Source organism: Felis catus, chromosome B3, assembly GCF_018350175.1.
Source record: "Felis catus isolate Fca126 chromosome B3, F.catus_Fca126_mat1.0, whole genome shotgun sequence".
NCBI classification, from domain to species: Eukaryota; Metazoa; Chordata; class Mammalia; order Carnivora; family Felidae; genus Felis; species Felis catus.
In genome coordinates, this window is record NC_058373.1 from 90,087,402 (window position 1) to 90,107,112 (window position 19,711).

General features: G+C 35.2%; 1 protein-coding gene across 5 annotated transcripts in view; it reads left to right on the forward strand.

Moving 5' to 3' along the window:
* LRFN5 (leucine rich repeat and fibronectin type III domain containing 5) overlaps positions 1 to 19,711 on the forward strand; it is a 249,620-nt gene that overhangs the window by 12,051 nt on the left and 217,858 nt on the right. The gene's annotated exons all lie outside the window — the stretch shown is intronic.

Here is a 19,711-nt window from a genome sequence, read left to right on the forward strand (position 1 = left end):
CTGCCCCCATGTATGGATTCGTGGACTTTTGAAGAGGAATATAGTGCTTAAGCTTTTGGAAGTAATTTGCTGATTCCTTAAATGCCTCAGATTTCCTTTTCCTAAGGTGTTTCCTAACATGGCTGAATGTACATGGGGATTAATTTTGATTTGCCTGTTTACTGCTGTACCCACTTTTCACTGCATTAGACAAGCTTCTCTGAAAGAGCTGTCCTCTTATGCTAGGGATAATGCCATTCACCTAAAGCCCAAGGGAGAATTGGTCTTTGTTTCTCTAAGTTGCATTTTGAGCTTGGTGTGGTTCAGAGGGACAGTTTGTCAATTCTCCAAAATTTTATGTTACCTTCTAATTATGTTTCAGTGATTCATATTTACTATTCATTTCTTCTGTAAATTGCATCTAGATTGCACAATTATTTTATTCTGGGACTTTATACACTCTCATTTTTTTTAATGATGTTCTCATTTATGTATCAAATTACTCTACAGGCATTTGACATACTGTTATAGGTATAATAAGGTGCAGGGTGTAGGCCATGGGGCAGGATAATTATAATGGCTTCGTAACTTTTCTGATTACTGTTTAATTATAAAAAATACATAGTTACAAAATGAATACAGTCAAACTGAGTGTTTTTACTTTTAGTAAAAGAGATACATTTGTGAGGGGGTGTGTGGGAATGCAAGTCACATTCACCTAAATATTTTTTATGAAGGTGTTGTCCAATGGATTTGAAAGTCTCTCTGGTATATATCAAATATGATCAATTTTATTTACATTTCCTTCTTGCTATTTCTTTCTGTGATTTTAGAGTTTAATATAAGGTAGGTAATATATGCTATGCTAACTACTTGAAGTTTCTACTAGTGAATACTTATTTTAATGTTTATTTATTTTTGAGAGAGAGAGAGAGAGAGAGAGAGAGAGAGAGAGAGAGAGAGATCACACAAGCTGGGGAAAGGGAGACAGAGGATCCAAAGCAGGCTCTTCACTGTCAGCACAGAGCTGGATGTGGGGCTCAAACTCACCAATGATGAGATCGTGACCCTAGGTGAAATCAAGAGTTGGATGCTTAACCAACTGAGCCACCCAAGCACCCCATCTACTAGTGAATTCTAAAATAACCAAGTACATATTCCATCTGCTGCATGTTTCGATGTACATAAAAATTTATCTTCTTAGCATGATATGTATCAACTTCCAGGATCCCATCTGCAAACTCCAGCGTGCGTATGGTGTTTTACTCAGCATGCCCCTTCAGTGGTCACCAACATAATTTTCCCTCTATCCTTCTAGGTTCTTGCCTAAAACCCCCTTGTAATGAAAATACACATTAACAGAAGAAAACAGAAATTTAACAACGTGTATGCTTCCTGTATACGTAGAGATACCCAGGAAAACTGAGTACCTCCCCTAAATGGCCCAAGCCATTACCTTAAATACTATCTCCATGGGGCGCCTGTGTGGCTCAGTCGGTTAAGCTGCCGACTTGGGCTCAGGTCATGATCTCACGGTACAGTCCGTGAGTTCGAGCCCCCTGCGTCGGGCTCTGTGCTGACAGCTCAGAGCCTGGAGCCTGTTTAGGATTCTGTGTCTCCCTCTCTCTGACCCTCCCCCGTTCATGCTCTGTCTCTCTCTGTCTCAAAAATAAATAAACGTTAAAAAAAATACCATCTCCAACTAAACACAAAAAAACAATTTTGGAGGGAATGGAAAGCCAGTTATGGGAAATTTTCAAGCAAAACACAGTAATGATTGTTACGGGTATGGTTGTTATGCAGTTTGTGCCTCTGCTATGGATAAGAGTTTTTAGAGGTTTAGTTGTCCTCCTCTTCCTAGTACAGAGAGGAAGACACCCTTACAAGTGGAGACTTCTTTTATAAACGTGAATGTCTGTTACAAAAGGGTAACTTCTACTTGGTTTTTAGAGCCTTTCCTATGTCTGCTATTTCTTAAAAGTAATCAACCTAAATTAATGTTTATGCCAAAAAGGCATATTTTGGGATGTCAAATTCTCCCCTTCACTGCTTTAAGATTTCCTAGCAAGTTTTGTTGTTTTGGGGAAACAAATTGAAAGTAGTCAAGCCATAGTCTGACTGTAAAATCTTTAAAATGAATGTCTCTAGAGGCAGCTGGCTAGCTCAGTTGGTGGAGCATGCAATGCTTGATCTTGGGGTTGTGGGTTCCAGCCCCAATGTCAGATGTAGCCATTACTTAAAAATAAAATCTTTAAAAAATAAATACAAAATGATAAAATGGATGGCTTTAATAGAATTTAGCTACAAAGGAAATTACATCCATCTGTTCATCATAGAGAATTGAATAACACCTGTAATATTTATGTAAGGCAGGCTTCATTTTATTATAATAAAAGAGTAAGAGGGTATTCATACACACACACACACACACACACACAGAGCTTGTTTATTTTATCAAAACTAAATCATTATTAATATACATGCTATATATTGTACTGCTAGCAATTATCACACTTTAAAGGAAGATTGTGAATAAATTCTAGGCTAAATGATTGTGGAAAAATAATCATCTTTTATTCATTTTTAAATAATGTGCAGTAAAATTATAAGAAAGTGACAATGACTGAATTTAAATAATACTTTTTAAAAGTAGCATGTAGCTTCTTTTTCTTTCTCTCTTGGTAAAACAGAGATCATACAAATGTTGCCATATTGTAGCTTTTGCATTTGTTCTCACTGTTTTTCAGCCTTCTGAAGTGTAGCATTCTTCATTGTGGCTTACTCATTTCTTAAAGTCATACTGGTTTTTGTTGTTGTTGTTGTTGTTTTGATAAGAAGTCTGTATTTTCTGATGAACCTCTTTTCTAACTTTCTACTATAATTTAATTTAGATGTTATAGGCAATAATAATGAACTGGGTTTTAGCTGGGATAAGCCATCATTTTGTACTGTCTTTTTGGTAAGCTTTCAGTCAAAAGAAGGAAGTAAGAAACCCTTGGCAAGGGGTGAGCAGGGTCAGTTTGAGAGCTGCTGTCTCAGCATAGGGTCAGCTCAGCTGTTAAAGCTCAGCCTTCCATCTCCCTAAAGGCTCATTGCTGTTCCCTCAGGACCACAGCGTTCCTACAGTTATTAAGGAAAGAAACTTCCATTTGACAAATAAAATGGCTAAAATTCATACCTGTGGGTATTTAAAAAAATGGCTGTGTGTATGAGTTCCTATTAAGTGGCACATCAGAAAAGTAATCAAACACACCCGTGTTTTTTAGGGAACTCTACTATAATACAGTCACTGGTGTATGGACCCACTATTAAATGGTTTTAATAATCAGTTTTCAGTGTCTCTGTTTAAAAAGTCATAAAGAAAAAGTGTAGCTCTGACTCGCTAGCCTTAATTGACAACTGTAGGCAATATCTACTTATATTTCTTTTTTTTTTTTTTTTTTAAGATTTTATTTTTAAGTGATCTCCATGCCCAATGTGGGACTGGAACTCACATCCCTGAGATCAAAAGTCACATGCTCCACTGACTGAGCCAGCTAGGTACCCCCGATATCAACTCGTGTTTCTTTTTTATTCTTTTTTTTTAATTTTTTTAAATTTTATTTACTTTTGAGAGAGAGAGAGAGAGAGAGAGAGAGAGAGAGAGAGAGAGAGAGAGAGAGAGAGAGACCAAGCGTGAGCAGGAGAGGGGCAGAGAGAGAAGGAAACACAGATCTGAAGCAGGCTCCAGGCTCTGAGCTGTCAGCACAGAGCCGGATGCGGGACTCGAACCCACGAACCGTGAGATCATGACCTGAGTTGAAGTTGGACGCTTAACCAACCCAGCCACCCAGGCGCCCCTCAACTCATGTTTCTATTAGATTTTCATTGCTCGAGGCTTCTTAAGGTATCATCCATTCTTTAGGAGTTGGATATTTGCCTTCATTTTAGTTTATTTCAGTATAGTGGAGATAGAAACATCCTTTTCATAGTCAGTTTTTGGCCAGCGTACCCTAAAATTTACTAATTATAGTGAAATCACAACTCTGCATTCTTCATTGAGAAGAAGCTGGTGGCAGCCTGGGAAGAAAATAATGTAGTGTGGTTAGCCAATGTTCCTGTTTCCTCTAGTGTAGTGTGACTAGTTTAATCAATTACAGATGCAGCAGTTAAGTTCCTGAATTACCAAAAAGAAAATGTTTCCTGGCCACTATATGTGTGGTATTTTAATATCAAATACCTTGAGCTTCAGCTATCCAAGGTTTGAAATAATTTTGTTGGGGAGCAAGGATTTCCTGTCCTCTTCGAAATCTTTCTAGCTGAACTGAAAATCAAACTGACATGAAACAGATTAACAGGAGAAAATAAGATTTAATATCGTATATACCAGGAATCTAAATAGATGTGGAAATTCCAAAGACAGTGAGGCAAAACGAGGTATATATGTCATTCTGAACAAAGGAGAAGGGGTAGGAGTCTGGAACCTCAAAGGGAAGGAATGCAGCTCACAGGGCACTCGTAAGAGGAGTGGATGTTTGGTAATTAGATGTTTTCCCTGCCATACAGATGGGTCACTCAGATAAAAATTATCTTTGGTAATAACAATTGTTCTGAGAAAGACCCCCAATTTTAGATTCTTCTCTGTAGTTAAGGATGGACAAAGGTTTCTCTTGAGTCCTCAGAGTCTGCTTTCAACTCAAAATAGTCCATATGCTGAAGTGGCATATTTTGAGTGGACCTCAAAAAAAACAAAACAAAACATATTTTGTATATCTTTTAAAGTATAGTCAAAGACACTGCACTTTTTTTAATGTTTATTTATTTTTGACAGAGAGAGAGAGACAGAGAGAGAGAAAGAGAGAGAGAGAGAGAGAGAGAGAGAGAGAAAGAGAGAGAGAGAGAGAGAGAGAGAGAGAGCATGAGCGGGGGAGGGGCAGAGAGAGAGGGCAGGCTCCAAGCTGTCAGCACAGAGCCTGACGCGGGCCTTGAACTCACAGACCTTGAGATCATGACCTGAGCTGAAGTCGGACGCTCAACCGACTGAGCCACCCAGGCGTCCCCAAGACACTGCATTTTTAATCGGTCAGTGTGGACTGCAGTGTGAACGACTGGTTAGTTTTCCTGCACTTAGTCTTTTTGTGGAAGTATCATTGCTATTCTTTAATTAAAATCAACAATAGATTGTTGCAAATTGTGAACAAAGAAGATGTAATATAATATGATATCATTTGCAACCTCTTAAGATGATTCTACAGACAGGAAAAACATTGAGCTGGAAGGTTATCAGCAAAAATAGAATATAGCAAGAGATATAAAAATAGCACTCTCTTCCCTGTCTTTTACAATATGAGTCGAACACTCATTGTATGGTTCCTCATGAAATTTGCAGAGTGCTGAGAGATTCACTTTTAATTGAGGTAACCCTGAGCTTTTTGAAGTGTAACCAGTGACAGACTAAAGTGACATTTTGAAGAAGCACTGGTTGAATTATGAAATACTGTTACTCTACAACGCTGCTGGGAACCTTAATTGGAGTATAGAGTCTAACTAAAGGAAAAAGCAAAAACAAAGGAACAAATGATTGAATCATGATACATTTTTATATTGGGTTCTCTCACAGTTCACACATACACAAAAACATAATTTTCTGTATTCCATTCTTTTGTCTTTTGTTTGAATCAGTGAAGAATGTCCCTCCTGATTCCTTCTTCCTTTTTTCTTTGTCTTAGTTCCAAAAATTGATTAATTCCAGATAAAATATCTTAATTACAGCTTAATCAGTTGCCAGTTTAATTTTTAATGAAGCAACTCTCAGGATATACTTTTTGCTAGTATTTGCCTTCATATTTTCCTAAGATATAGATTACTGTATTATCTTCATCATGATTAAGTGATGGATATTTAGAGATACATTAATGAGTCAGAGAGGAGAGTACAACTGTAGAGTGCTTTTCATTACAGAGTACTTCAGAGTTGTTAAAGGATAGGATCACAGTATGACTTTGAAATTTATCTCACAGAAACAGCTACTTAGGTTAAAAGTACCTTACAAGAAAGTTCATTGCAGTAGTGTTTGTAATAGCAAAAACATATTTTACAAAACATTGTACAGTTGAGTATTCACCGATAACAGGCAGGTTTCTTAACGGAATATTGTACTGTTCTTTAAGTAACTGAAATAGATCTATATTTGTTGATAAAGCTGTCCAAAATAGATGGTTACATAAGAATAGAAGTTATGGTGGCTATAATGTTATCCTCTTTGCATAAAAAATAATACACACACATATGCAGATACACATAAATTCATATTTATGAATTAGCATTCTTTGGAAGGGTACATACCCACAAAAAAGTAGATGGTGGTTTCCTCTGGGTGGGAGGGTCAAATGATTTTCAATTTTATCCTTACAGAGAGTTTGAAACTTTTTTACTTTTACATGCTGTAATTCGTAATAATAAAAAGCTGAAGTATAGGGTTTAAATGACCATTATTGTTATAGATCAAATAAAATTAAAAATGAATCTTCTAAGGGCACCTGGGTGGCTCAGTCGGTTGAGCGTCCAACTTCAGCTCAGGTCACGATCTCATGGATCGTGAGTTCGAGCCCCGCGTTGGGCTCTGGGCTGATGGCTCAGAGCCTGGAGCCTGCTTCCAGTTCTGTGTCTCCCTCTCTCTCTGCCCCTCCCCCATTCATGCTCTGTCTCTCTCTGTCTCAAAAATAAATAAATGTTAAAAAAAATAAAAAAAAATGGATCTTCTAAATAATTAAAGGCTATTATATGCTCGATGGTATAATATTACGTAAGTCAACAAAAATGTGAATGATACTTGCAAATTTATTTTTATAGATAAATTGCAGAGATTTAGCAACCAAGTTTATCTACAATACTGTTTGCACTGTTTAAAACAAACTATATGTCTGCCTGTTAGAGTGGATTTCCTTAACAATATGAAATACCAAATGTTCAATTGCTTTAGAGTTTCTGCTCAGTCTTATATTGCAAATTTTTAAAGGAAAAGTATCTCTAAAACTTAAACATTTAATATAATCTGAAGTAATAAGAGAAAGACAAATACCATATGATTTCACTCAGGTGGGGAATTTAAGAAACAAAACAGATGAACATAGTGAAAGGGGGGAAAAAGGTAGGGAAGCAAACCACAAGAGACTCAACTATAGAGAACAAACTGAGGGTTGTTGGAAAGGAGGTGGGCGGGGGATGGGCTAAATGGATGATAGGTATTAAAGAGGTGACTTGTAATGAACACTGGGTGTTATATGTAAGTGATGAATCACTAAATCCCATACCTGAATCGATTTTACAATATATGTTAACCAACTAGAATTTAAATAAGCAATTGAAATTTAAAAAAATAAAGTAATAAAATTTGACTTCCATGATAAAGGATGTTTCATTCTGGATTTTATTTAAGTTCACAGCTTTATATTTCCAGAGATAGGAATTTTGAGTTTTTTGTGTTTGCATCAGACCCCAGCACAATGTTTGCCATATAGATTAAAGATTGGATCATTAAATCAAAAAAGTAATTAGCTTTTTTTTCTAGAATCTTAATGTAAATTGAAGATAAAATTATGTTTTCTAATATTCTTCAACATATTAACAGACTAAATAAAACAAAACACAAATATATGAGAGGTCTTGCTAGACCAGTCTAGAAAATTGGAGGAAAAAATACCACTAAATTCCACATTAACAAAGATTAAAAGTATTATTTAAATTTTGTACAAAACTAACCTTTGTATAAAAGGTTAGTTTTTACTCCACATTTAACTTTCACAGCTGAATTCTAAGGGAGTATATTTCTTGAAATTTATTTTCCACATTTTTATTGAGATATATGTAATTAACATACCATTTAAGTCACCCTTTTGAAGTGTAGAATTTAGTGGGTTTTAATATAATCACAAGGTTGTGCAACCATTACCACTATCTAATTCCAGAACTTTTTTTAAAGTTTATTTATTTTTTAGAGAGAGAGGGAGAGAGAGAGAGAGGGAGGCAGAGAGACAGGGAGAAAGAATCCTACGCAGGTTCCACACTGTCAGGGCAGAGCCCAATGCGGGGGGGGGGGGGGGGGGGGCTCGAACTCACAAACCGAAACCCGTGAGATCATGACCTGAACCCAAATCAAGAGTTGACACTTAACTGACTGAGCTACCCAGTCACTCCTAATTCCCAAACTTTTTTTTAATTCTCTCCCCAAAGAAACTCTACATCTATTAGCAATTGTTCCCTATGTCCCCCTCTCAGGAGGCTAATTTTTGGGGGGAGAAAAAAACACAAAAAAGAAAATAAGTACACTGAAAACAAACTAGAGCTTTTCAAAGAATTAATTTTCCCAAAGGCCTTTTTTAATCTTTCAGATAAGTAAACCGATTTCTTTTGACACATTCTTGTAGATATATTTTTTCATTTATGCAGTTTTGTTTTGTGAGATCCTCATTTGCCTAGGCATTTGATTCTAGTAGTTACTCCACATCATTTCATTGAATTCACAAAGTACTAATTTTTATAAATGAAATTGCAGTTTACTATAGATATGCAATATGTTTTTAAGGAAAAAATAATGATAAAGAAATTGGCAACGTGGTCAAAGATGTAGCTTTCTCTATATTGATCTATCCAACCATCTGTCTATAATGGTGGTAAGTGGAAAGAGATTTGAATGGGGTGAGTTCTATAAGTGAATAGTTCAGTAGTGAATATTGTTTATAGCAATACTTTTTGCTGCTTGAAACAATCTGGAAATTTCAGTGACTAGAGGAAAGAATACTTTAGCCACTTTGTATATCATTTGAAATTATATATATCTTTCCCCTGTTTAGAGAGAGACAATGAAATATACTTAAAGTTTCCATGTATTCAATTGATGATTGTGATTGCTGTATATTAGGAATTGATTTTATTTATTACAGATAAGAAAATTAATATTTTCTCAGTATTTAGCATTCTAAGATTTAATGACATTTGACTGATAACTTATTTCAAGATTGCTGACTTAATATTTTGTTGCACAGAAGGTCTATGCGCTGTTCAGAGACTATTCTGTCCAGAGTGAAGCTTATCTGGCCTCTCAATTCTGAGTTCTTGAATGTTGACTATCTTTTAAGTTCCTTTTATACCTCAATTCTCCTAAAGAATATTTACTTTTTTCTCACTGTCAGTGAAACCATTTATCAGAATAGATAAAAGAAAACAGTTCTAAGCCGGTTCTCTTTTTCTGTAGTTGGGTGCTGTATCTTTAACTTACTGATTTGTTTATTCAACAAATATTTATTGATAACATTCCATTTATACCAGAAATAGTGGTAAGATCTAGAGATCCAACAGTAGGTAAGAGAGATATGATTGTTGCCCTTGTGGAATGGACATAGTAGCAGGGAGAAAGACACTTGGGAATTCATGGATTCATTCTGTTTAGCATCAATTAAGTGTCTGATAACTGGTGCTGGCATTAAAGAGATAGAGTTGCTTTCATGAGTGGAGACTTCTGACTCCCAGTGTGCTCTGGGAGTGGACAAGGTGGGATCCCATCTGTCAGGCTCACTTTCTGGGTGAGCCCATGCTGCACGCTGATGAATCATGGTGCATGCTGGGCTATCTTGTTCTGTCTGGACTGCTGTTCTGTCCCCTGTAAATTCTCATTTAATCTGTAAACTATTAAAATTCACATGTTAGGCTAGATTCGTCACCTGCTGTTTTTTTTAAAAAAAACAGTATTGCAGATTATATACGTATGCGTGTATAATATCATGTATCTCTTTATTCACACACACACAAAAATAAGTTTCCTTGGTTATTTATGAGGTTTGAGGGTTTTTCTGCTTTTATGTCTTTTTTTAAAAATTTTAAAAGTTTTTACTTATTTTTGAGAGAGAGAGAGACAGAGCATGAGTCGGGGAGGGACAGAGAGGGAGAGAGAGAGGGAGGCATAGAATCCGAAGTAACCTGCTTTTCTTTCTATTTTAGATAATTTAGACTGCTCTGGCTCAAGTGCTAGCTTAAAAATTTGTTTGAAGAGTATTTCCTGTTAATCAAAACCATATTATGTTTGATTTGCATTTATGGCTGTTTCTTATAGTATACTATCAGATAAATTATCCAACAACTGGAGCCTGAAATTTACTGTTCAGTCAATCAACTTTGGGCTCACTTATTTGTGGGTTCCACTTCCATGCTGTTTTATGGCCTTGAAAGAATTCACACTTACTAACTTGTTAAAATAATTACATTTTTTTACTTCAACTCATTTTCTTCACCATAACCAGGTGTTCAAAGGTTCCTATACATTATTTACATTTTACTTCTCTGGATGGAATTTTCTAATTGGTTAGTCAGTATAGTGGGTACAAAATCTTGTCCAAGCATTACTAAAGTATTTGCAGTTCTCTAAACATACTTAGCTATTTTATGTTTCTGTCTTTGATTCTACTCTGTTTTCTCTTCCTTTTGTTTGTTTCACAGACAAAAAAATGAGTATCATTTTCTCATCGTCCTCAAATTATTTATTCAACAGGATTTCCAAAATGTTCTTTTGGGAAGGCTTTTCTGATGCCTCAGAGTTGAGGTTGTTGTCACACATCCTTGTTTCCATCCTGCCCTCATAGCATATATCCTGGAGAGGCTTCAGGTGGTTCTGTGTGTTTCCATGCAAATGTAATGTCATGGCCATTCTGTATCAGAGCATTTTTTTTTTTTTTACATCACAGCACTTACACATTCTATTTAAATTGTTTTCTTATCTTTCTCTCCACATTTTCTAGACAGACTCTGATGTACTTGAGGGCATGGTATACTTAACATATTTAAAATTTTCTTTTTATCCAAATGCCTAGAATAGTGTTTGAAATTATTCAATTGAATTATTGAAATGAATCACTCATTTATGGGTAAGGCCGTAATGGTGACAGAAAATACAGGCAATGATTTTCTCAAAAATTCTCCCAAGTTTGTTGATACCAAGCTAAGGATTTGCTGTCAAATAATACTTGAAGACCTTTTCTCAGAAAAAAAAAATACTGGGAAAAACTAAGAAGGACCTTTGTACACATCCCCATTAAAATTAAAGAAAAAATTTCCTCTGTGTTGAACCAGTGTAAAGCAATGACTTCTTTCAGATATTTAATTATTGTTCTGAATTGGCTGTTAGAGCATGTAAACTTAGAAGATACTGTAAATGTTTATCATTTCAAAGTTATAATTTGAATTATTGATCCTTTTCAGGGATTTCTGAAGGCTCTTTTTGAGGAATGCATGACTTTAGAACAACTCTCTTTCTTGGATTATAATCTTCCCATTTGTTTGAATCCATACTATTTTCTCAGAATACAGAAATTCTAATTCCATGTTGTACATTATAGTATAGTATAATTTCATATATATATATATATATACATATGCTATATGATAATATAGTACATATAGTATAGTTATCATTTACTTGCAATTCAGATGTACAATAATAAAATAGTGAGAAGATTCTCATTTCTTCAGCAGCATTACTATTTTGCATCAGATACTTTTGAGAGGACATTAGTGGAAACATAATTCTCTTTTACAGTAGAATAATTTAATCATATAAGACATATGATTGCTTTAATCACTGGACATGAATTTGTCTACTCTCATCTTCTTTGATCATTTAAAAAAGTCCTTTATATCAATTAGATATATTTTATATTCTTAGTACTTTTTCCTTTGATATTTGTGCTAGTTCTTTACCATTTTGTTTACATCTTTTATTCTTAATTTATTGACCTTAAATGGAAGACTTCCAAATTAAAATCTGATTGTCTCTTCTGACTTATTAAATGTTAAGGTGAATTAGGTTGCAGTGGCTTATGTAAAGTTCTGAACTCTCTACTTATACTCTTCCTTCTTTTAATCTATACTTCTAGTCCTGCAAGATAAATCTTCCTAAAGTGCTTCACTCATGTAATTTCCCTAGTCAAAAACCTCCAGATGTTTCCCATTGCTTATGAAATTAAATTCAAACTTGTTCTCTGACATTCACGACCCTCCAAACCCCAGTAAGATCCAGTTTCTAGTCTCAACTATGACTACTCCTCTGTTCACACTACATATAGCAATAAAACTGAATTATTTGGTTTTCACAGACTCTACTGTCTTTTATTTCACTCCTTATATTTCTTTGGGCTTCTTCCTGGAATACCTGCTTTTGTATCATTTCTGACTGTTCAAATTCAACTGATTATTCAGAACCTATTTCAGAAATCTGTCTTTAAGAAGCATCTCCTGATTTGTTTATTCAACACATACTTATCTGTCAGGCATTAACCAAAGGTGCAATGAATGAGACAGTTAAGAGCTTTATTATAATGAGTTATTTTTATTAGGCCAAGGTGTTAGGCAATAAATAAATTAGGAAATAAAAATATAAAATATTAAGTGCTGATAAGTGCTATGAAGGAAAATATTAGAAGTGCCATGAGAATGTGTAATCAGAGGTGGAGGCCTTATATCTTATTAAGGGTGATCAGGCATATGTCCTCTCTTATGAGGGGACACTTTCAGAGAGACCTAAATGAGCAGGGGACTAAGTCACAGAGATATCTAGAAGTCCTGAGAATGAAGCAAGAGAGTGAATTCAAGACCTCTCTGGCAGCAGCCAGCTTGCTGTGTTTACAAAATAGCCATCAGGCACTGGTGGCTAAAGATGAGTAAGTGAGCAAGAGAGTCACAAAGGGGTTAGTAAGTCCTATGAGCCAGCACAAGGATTTTGACTTTTAACATGAAAGATAGTAATCCAAGGAGGGTTTTGAGTGGAGACTTAACATGAACTCATTATTAAAAAGGATCACTCTGGTTGCTGCCTTTGAAATAGACTACAAGGTCACAGAGGGAACACAAGGGAGCGCAAAAGGCTACGTGGGTCAAGATTTGATGGTGGATTGAACCCGGATTTGGTGTAGGAAGTGACCACCTTAAGGGCTGGTTTTGTGAATTAAGGAAGTATGTTTGAAAGGAGGGTAAGAAATCGCACACAAAATATCAGCACCATTTTGTAGACTCTTTCTTCAAAGCAGCTGTTACTTATTTTTAACAGTAATATCTTGTGCAAGGTTGTTTACTAAACTATTGACTTCCATTATTTCTATTTAAACCTTATAACAACCTGATGGAGAGTAGGTATTCAATATTATTGTTACATTTTTATATATGAGGTGCTTGGAAGACAGGTTGAATTATAAGAAAATTTTCTATGTATCTATCTTCTTGTATTCTTAGAGAAGGAAAAAAAACAGCTAGGAATAAATATACCACATTGTTAATAGTGGTAGGAAAATAGATAATTTTTTCTCTTATTTATGTTTACCTGCATCCCTTTTAAGAATATTGATTTTCCTTTACTTATTTTTAAATTCCTATATTTAGATACACAAGGATATCGCTTTTGTAATCTAATAAGTGTTAAATATGAAAGCATGATTTTTAAACCCACTTTACTGGACTTTTAAATCTTATAATAATTGACAAAGTATGGGATTTATACTTAGACTTGGTTTCAGATTCTACCACCTTGGGCAAATAATTTAGCCTCTCGGAACTTCATTGTCTTATCTATACACTGAAACTAATAATCCCAAGGTTTCAGACTGGTTTTCAGGATGCAAATGGCTAACAAAATGGGTTAGACACAATTTTTGAAACAATAGAGTACAACAAAATGGTCACGATTATTATCATGTTCATATTATGTAGATTTTTGGATTTAATTACTCAATAAATAAGACAAAGGATACAATACCATAATATATATAAAATAATACAGCTGTAATCTGTTTCTAATTAATTGCTATGAAAATGAATTTCAACTAAGAACTTTGTTTAATTTTTCAATTTTTAAAATATCCCAATGTCATGCCTTGATTATAGGCTCTCATATTACTTTGGAGGATGGAATTTATTTTCTCTTTAAATGTTTAAAAATATTTAACATATATTGATTTTCTTTTAAAATGCTTTCATGAGTACTTTTAAATAGATTTGAATAATTAAAAATAATCAATGAAGGACCACTTTTAGATACTGCTTTACTGTGGGCTACTGCTCCTTGGTGAAAAATTCCACTGACGTTTGTTGCAACCACACCTGACGTCCATCTTAGTTCATTGTGCGTTCAGGTTTTAGGATCAGGTGTGATTCCATAAAAAATGTTGCAAGTATGACATTATGTGTGCAATGTCATGAGTATAAGTTAAGATATTCCTTTATACATATAGATGTTTAAAAAACAGCAGGCAAAATGTTCTCTGCAGTTTTTGTAAATGTTGCCCTCTATAGTTAAGGATTTTTTTTTTATGTCATAAAAGGAAAAGTATTTAGATGAAGTAGTTATGTGCACCCCTAAGATAATAATATAGACCCTATTTTTCTAATATGTATGTGTGTATAAATTTTACCATGTCTTATACCTAGCAATCCAAATGAACAGCTGTTAGGCATCAATTAATGTGACTGAATTGCATTTTTTCCTGGGGATAGGAATGTGAAGAAATAAAAACCAATGCGGTCTTCTGCAATGTTATTTCAAAATGCTAAATTACTGTTGTATGATTTGCATTATCTTGGTTTGCCTTGCTTCTAAATTCAGTTATTTTCATTGGCTTTCACTATTCTTAAATGTTACTGGATTTTTTAATATTACGATGATTGTTCTAAAGTAAATTCAAGATTACTATGTAATGGTTTTTAATAAAACTAAGCAAATCTAGGTTCAGTGTGTGAAGGACATTCACCGTAATGAGCTTCATTACATCCACTCAGTGGTAGACCTGTGTGAATCGCTAATGATTCTAACTTTCCTGAAATTAAATGTTTTAACATTTCTAGATTATACTCATTTTTTTTTAAACGTTTATTTATTTTTGGGACAGAGAGAGACAGAGCATGAACGGGGGAGGGGCAGAGAGAGAGGGAGACACAGAATCGGAAACAGGCTCCAGGCTCTGAGCCATCAGCCCAGAGCCTGACGCGGGGCTCAAACTCACGGACCGCGAGATCGTGACCTGGCTGAAGTCGGACGCTTAACCGACTGCGCCACCCAGGCGCCCCAATTATACTCATTTTTTAATAGTGCCAGAAAAGTCTCTCTATATTGGGAGGTGCTTCCAGTGATGGAATCCTCCAGAAATACCTGTTCATCTAATGCACTTTCTCCCCATGGAGTCTCCTGGTGGTCAAGAAGACATTAAAGCAAATAGCTTAATACAGAGACAGGACATATAGTGCTGTTGGCCAGTTATGAGAGCTTCTGTACTTTAAGAGGGGAAATAAAATAGAGAATAATATAATTTGGGAGCTAAAGGAGAGTTTTGTAATTTTTCATGAAAACACTGTATAGATATAATTCATGAGACATTGAAATATGAAACTTTTTATAAGGCATGATTAACTGTAACATATTTTGTGGACTGACTCTAAGAACCGTATGTCCCAGTATATAACTAAAGACCTGTTGCCTAAATTATACCAAAGTGATCTGATTTCCTTTAAGCTGTGAGATTTGGGTCCATTTTGGTTTTTTTATTTCTATTTTTTGGGCCCATTTTTATTTTTGTTATTTTCAGTTGTGATTCTACAAATTGAAAGTTAGATCTCTTCTTTCACTTTTCTACATATAGTGGATTAAAGTTCCTCTGGGTTATTCTTCAACATGGTATATAATTTAGGAATTGCATTACTATAGTCCCTCTAGGAAACAGTTCACCAGTGGTTACAAATTGTTCCCAAATGATGAGTATAAAAAGACAGCATGTTAATATTTTTGATTTTAGGACTAAGAAAAGCATTGTTTTTGTTTTGTGATGAAACTAGAACCTATTACTTTGCAGTAAATGGTATTTTGTTAAGGCCAGCAAACCATATTGGATTCTGAACACTGACTCAGATATATCCTTCAAAAAAGAACATTTAAACTGTACCATGATATTTTTGAAAACTGTCTTAATTGTTATAAATTATTTTATTTTTTTTATTTTTTTTTAAAATTTTTTTTAATGTTTATTTATTTTTGGGACAGAGAGAGACAGAGCATGAACGGGGGAGGGGCAGAGAGAGAGGGAGACACAGAATCAGAAACAGGCTCCAGGCTCCGAGCCATCAGCCCAGAGCCTGACGCGGGGCTCGAACTCACGGACCGCGAGATCGTGACCTGGCTGAAGTCGGACGCTTAACCGACTGCGCCACCCAGGCGCCCCAATTGTTATAAATTATTTTAAAGGACAGGTACAAAGCTTGTATATTCACAAGACTCTCTATAAACAATATATCTGAAACTTTACAAGTCAAAAAACCCAAGTATTCATATGTCAAGATTTTGAGTTCAGTTTTAAAAGTTAATACCTGCAGTAGAAAGTTAAGTTGAAATGCCTTATTCTTCAAGTAAATGTAATGATTTAACAGATTTTCCTGAGTATCATAATGTACTATGTACTATAATGTGAGTGATTAAAAGACAAGGAAGTTGTAATTTTTGTTTTAAATAAAATAGTTATATTTTGGGGAAATATGACAACCTCACAAATGAATCTAATCAAAGCAGAATATGAATGGTGCAATAGGAGACCATGGGATTATGAGGTTTTATGACAGAAAAAAACTTATAAAAGTGTATCTTATAAGATCTAGTTAGGAACCCAGAAAATATCAGGAAGAAGGATGTATCTGATATGGTTCTTGAAGAACTGGTAGAATTTGAGTGGTTTGAAGTGAGAAAGTAGGCATTTTATTTTATTTTTAAAGATTTTATTTTTAAGTAATCTCTCCACTCAATATGGGGCTTAAACTCACAACCGCAAGGTCAAGAGTGAGTCACCCACTCTACCAAGTGAGCCAGTCAGGTGCCCCCAGAGTAGGAATTTTAGAACAAGAGGACTGTGTGAAGAAAACAAAAGGAGGATGAACAAGTCATATTTAGGAATGACTAGTCTAAATATTCCTGGAGTTATAGGGTATAAATAGGATAGCAATGGAAGAAAATGCCTGAAAATATTTTAGAGGTAGGGAATTCATATGAAATTTTGATGGAAATTGGGAGCCATTGAAGTTTAATGAATTGGGGAATTACACAGTTGGAACTTCCTTGTGAGTATAATCAGAAAATGGTTCATCTGATGAGTTAGAGAAATACTGGGTGTAAAGAAGCTGGTTAAAAGACAGTGAAAGCATTCTGGGTGGGAGGCAATAAGGACCTGCATTGTGGAGTTTGTATCAGAAATGGAAATAAGCATCTGGCTCAGTGATCTCAGTGAATTCCAGTTTACTTTCATTAGAATTCAGGAATTTTGTTTTAATACATTTTCTTCTGTGAGATCACAGTTAGAGTTATTAATAAACTGTCTTTTGATCTCAAGCTCATAGAAGGGGATTTGTTTCATGGATCTTCCACACTCTTACTGACTATGGGCATTTGCTGTGGCCTTTGGGCCCCTCAGTACCAGTTCCATTGTTTAGGCCAGATAGAAAAAAGGTGCTCAGGCAATGGTCTTCAGTGGGAGGTGCTCCTTGTCAATCAGGCTCCTTTAGTCTATGATTTTAATTAGCGAGAATTACTCTCTCTTCTTGTACTTCCATCATTTTATGATGGTGGAATTATTTAGTTTTCAGCATGTTGTGCTCAGGTATATTGTTTTGTTTTGATTTAATTACACGACACTTTGAAACTACCAGAATTGAGGTAAGGAAGAGGACGGGATTTTTATTTCTTTTTCTGAAGCTGCTTTCTTCCTTTCTAGGCATAAGCCAAGGTGCTGTGATTAGATCCAGAATCTGTCCAGAGTCATCTCTAACTCTTAAAGAATTCCATTCTGAATTTGTACACCCTACCCTTAGCCTGCTATCCCAGCGCAATAGTCAGAACTAGGATTATTCTATTTACCCAGTTTTGGGGTTTATCTCAGTCAAGGGCCAGGCCTTCCGGGGTATTTATTTTATTTTATTTTATTTTATTGTTTTGTTCTGAGCTTTTTACATTTCATTTAGAGTTGTTAGATAAATATAGGGTTGCTTAGGGATAAGTGAAAATTGCAGTATATGTCGAAGGGCAGGATCAAAAGTATTAAGAGCTGCTTGACTTGCTTTTTTTAATTAAGAACCTGAGATATGATGACATTCTTCACAATTTCCAAGGAAGTCTTTAAAACCTTGTGGCAGGAACCTGATCAAGTCATTTCAGGGCCTTGAACAGTTCTTCTGTGCCCCTGGGCTACACTGTGGGTACCTAGGAAGGTTTCTTTCTCAAGTTTAAATTTTCCTTAGGGAATCTTTCCAGGTTTTGCATGAAACAGATTCCGTTCTCTGTTTACTCCCTTGGATATAAGAGATTTAAGATTAAGACCTTCCCTTATTCCCAGATTTATTTATGCCTCTCCCATCAACACCAAACCCACTTGGCTGTGGCCCTGTGGCTTCACCTATGAGGAGTTCTGACATTCTGAATAGATGCTATCATATGAGATGAGTCCATCTACATGGGTCATGAGACCCTGGATTCTCTATTCATCTCACAGACATGATGCAACCCTGAGGACTTTGGACCTCTGGGATTTCTGCTGTTACTAGTGAGGAATTTATTGATGCTAATATATATTCTTGTTGTTTCTCCTAATTAAAATGGTAGGGCATTTAGGATTCAGGATGGTTCTACCAAGAGCTGTTGCATTTTCCTTCGAATTCAGCGGGGTTTTTTGTAGCAACTCCACACTGTCAGGGCCTGCTGTCCTCAGAAGTTACTGTAAAGCGGCTCACTACCCATTTAGGGAAGAAAAAATAAAGTTTCAACATTTCGTATAATATTCTAATTGCTTTCTCTTGCTAAATGAAAAGAAAAAAAAGCACTGAAAAATATCTGACTTGCTAACTTCTAGTTTGCAGTTCTTCTAGTGTTGAATATCAGTACTCACTAAAATTTATATTCTTTGAGAAAAAGATCCTAGTCCTTAAAAAAAGTAATTCTAAGCAATCTTAATTTTTGGAAGTCAGTTTTAAAATTAATATAACCTAATTATATGAGATATGTATTTTTATAACACAAGCTAAATTATAGGCAACATAAGCAAATTTAAATTGTGTAAAGCTTAGAAGTAATGATAATGAAATATGTTAACATACATTAAATATTTTTATCAGGGCCTTTAATTATGTTTCTGGAAATACATTAGATGTGGTACTTATAATACAGAAAGAGTGATATTAATTTATATTTGTGTGTCTCTTTGCATCTGATAGAAAGCATTTTTCTCATGTCATTTTAGTTTTTTTATTTTTTTTATTTAATTTTTTTTTCAACGTTTATTTATTTTTGGGACAGCGAGAGACAGAGCATGAACGGGGGAGGGGCAGAGAGAGAGGGAGACACAGAATCGGAAACAGGCTCCAGGCTCTGAGCCATCAGCCCAGAGCCTGACGCGGGGCTCGAACTCACGGACCGCAAGATCGTGACCTGGCTGAAGTCTGACGCTTAACCGACTGTGCCACCCAGGCGCCCCCTCATGTCATTTTATTTAATCCTTACAGAAATACCGTGAGGTAGAAAAGGTTGGTATAATTGTCGTTACAGTACAGATAGGAAATTTGCTCAATAAAACATACTTGAAAAGTGACAGAAATGGATTCCTAATATTTTAGTATCTTAGTATTATTCTGACTCCTAGTACCATTTTCCCTCTATCAAAATTCTAACAATTTTTAAAAATTTTTAAAAGTT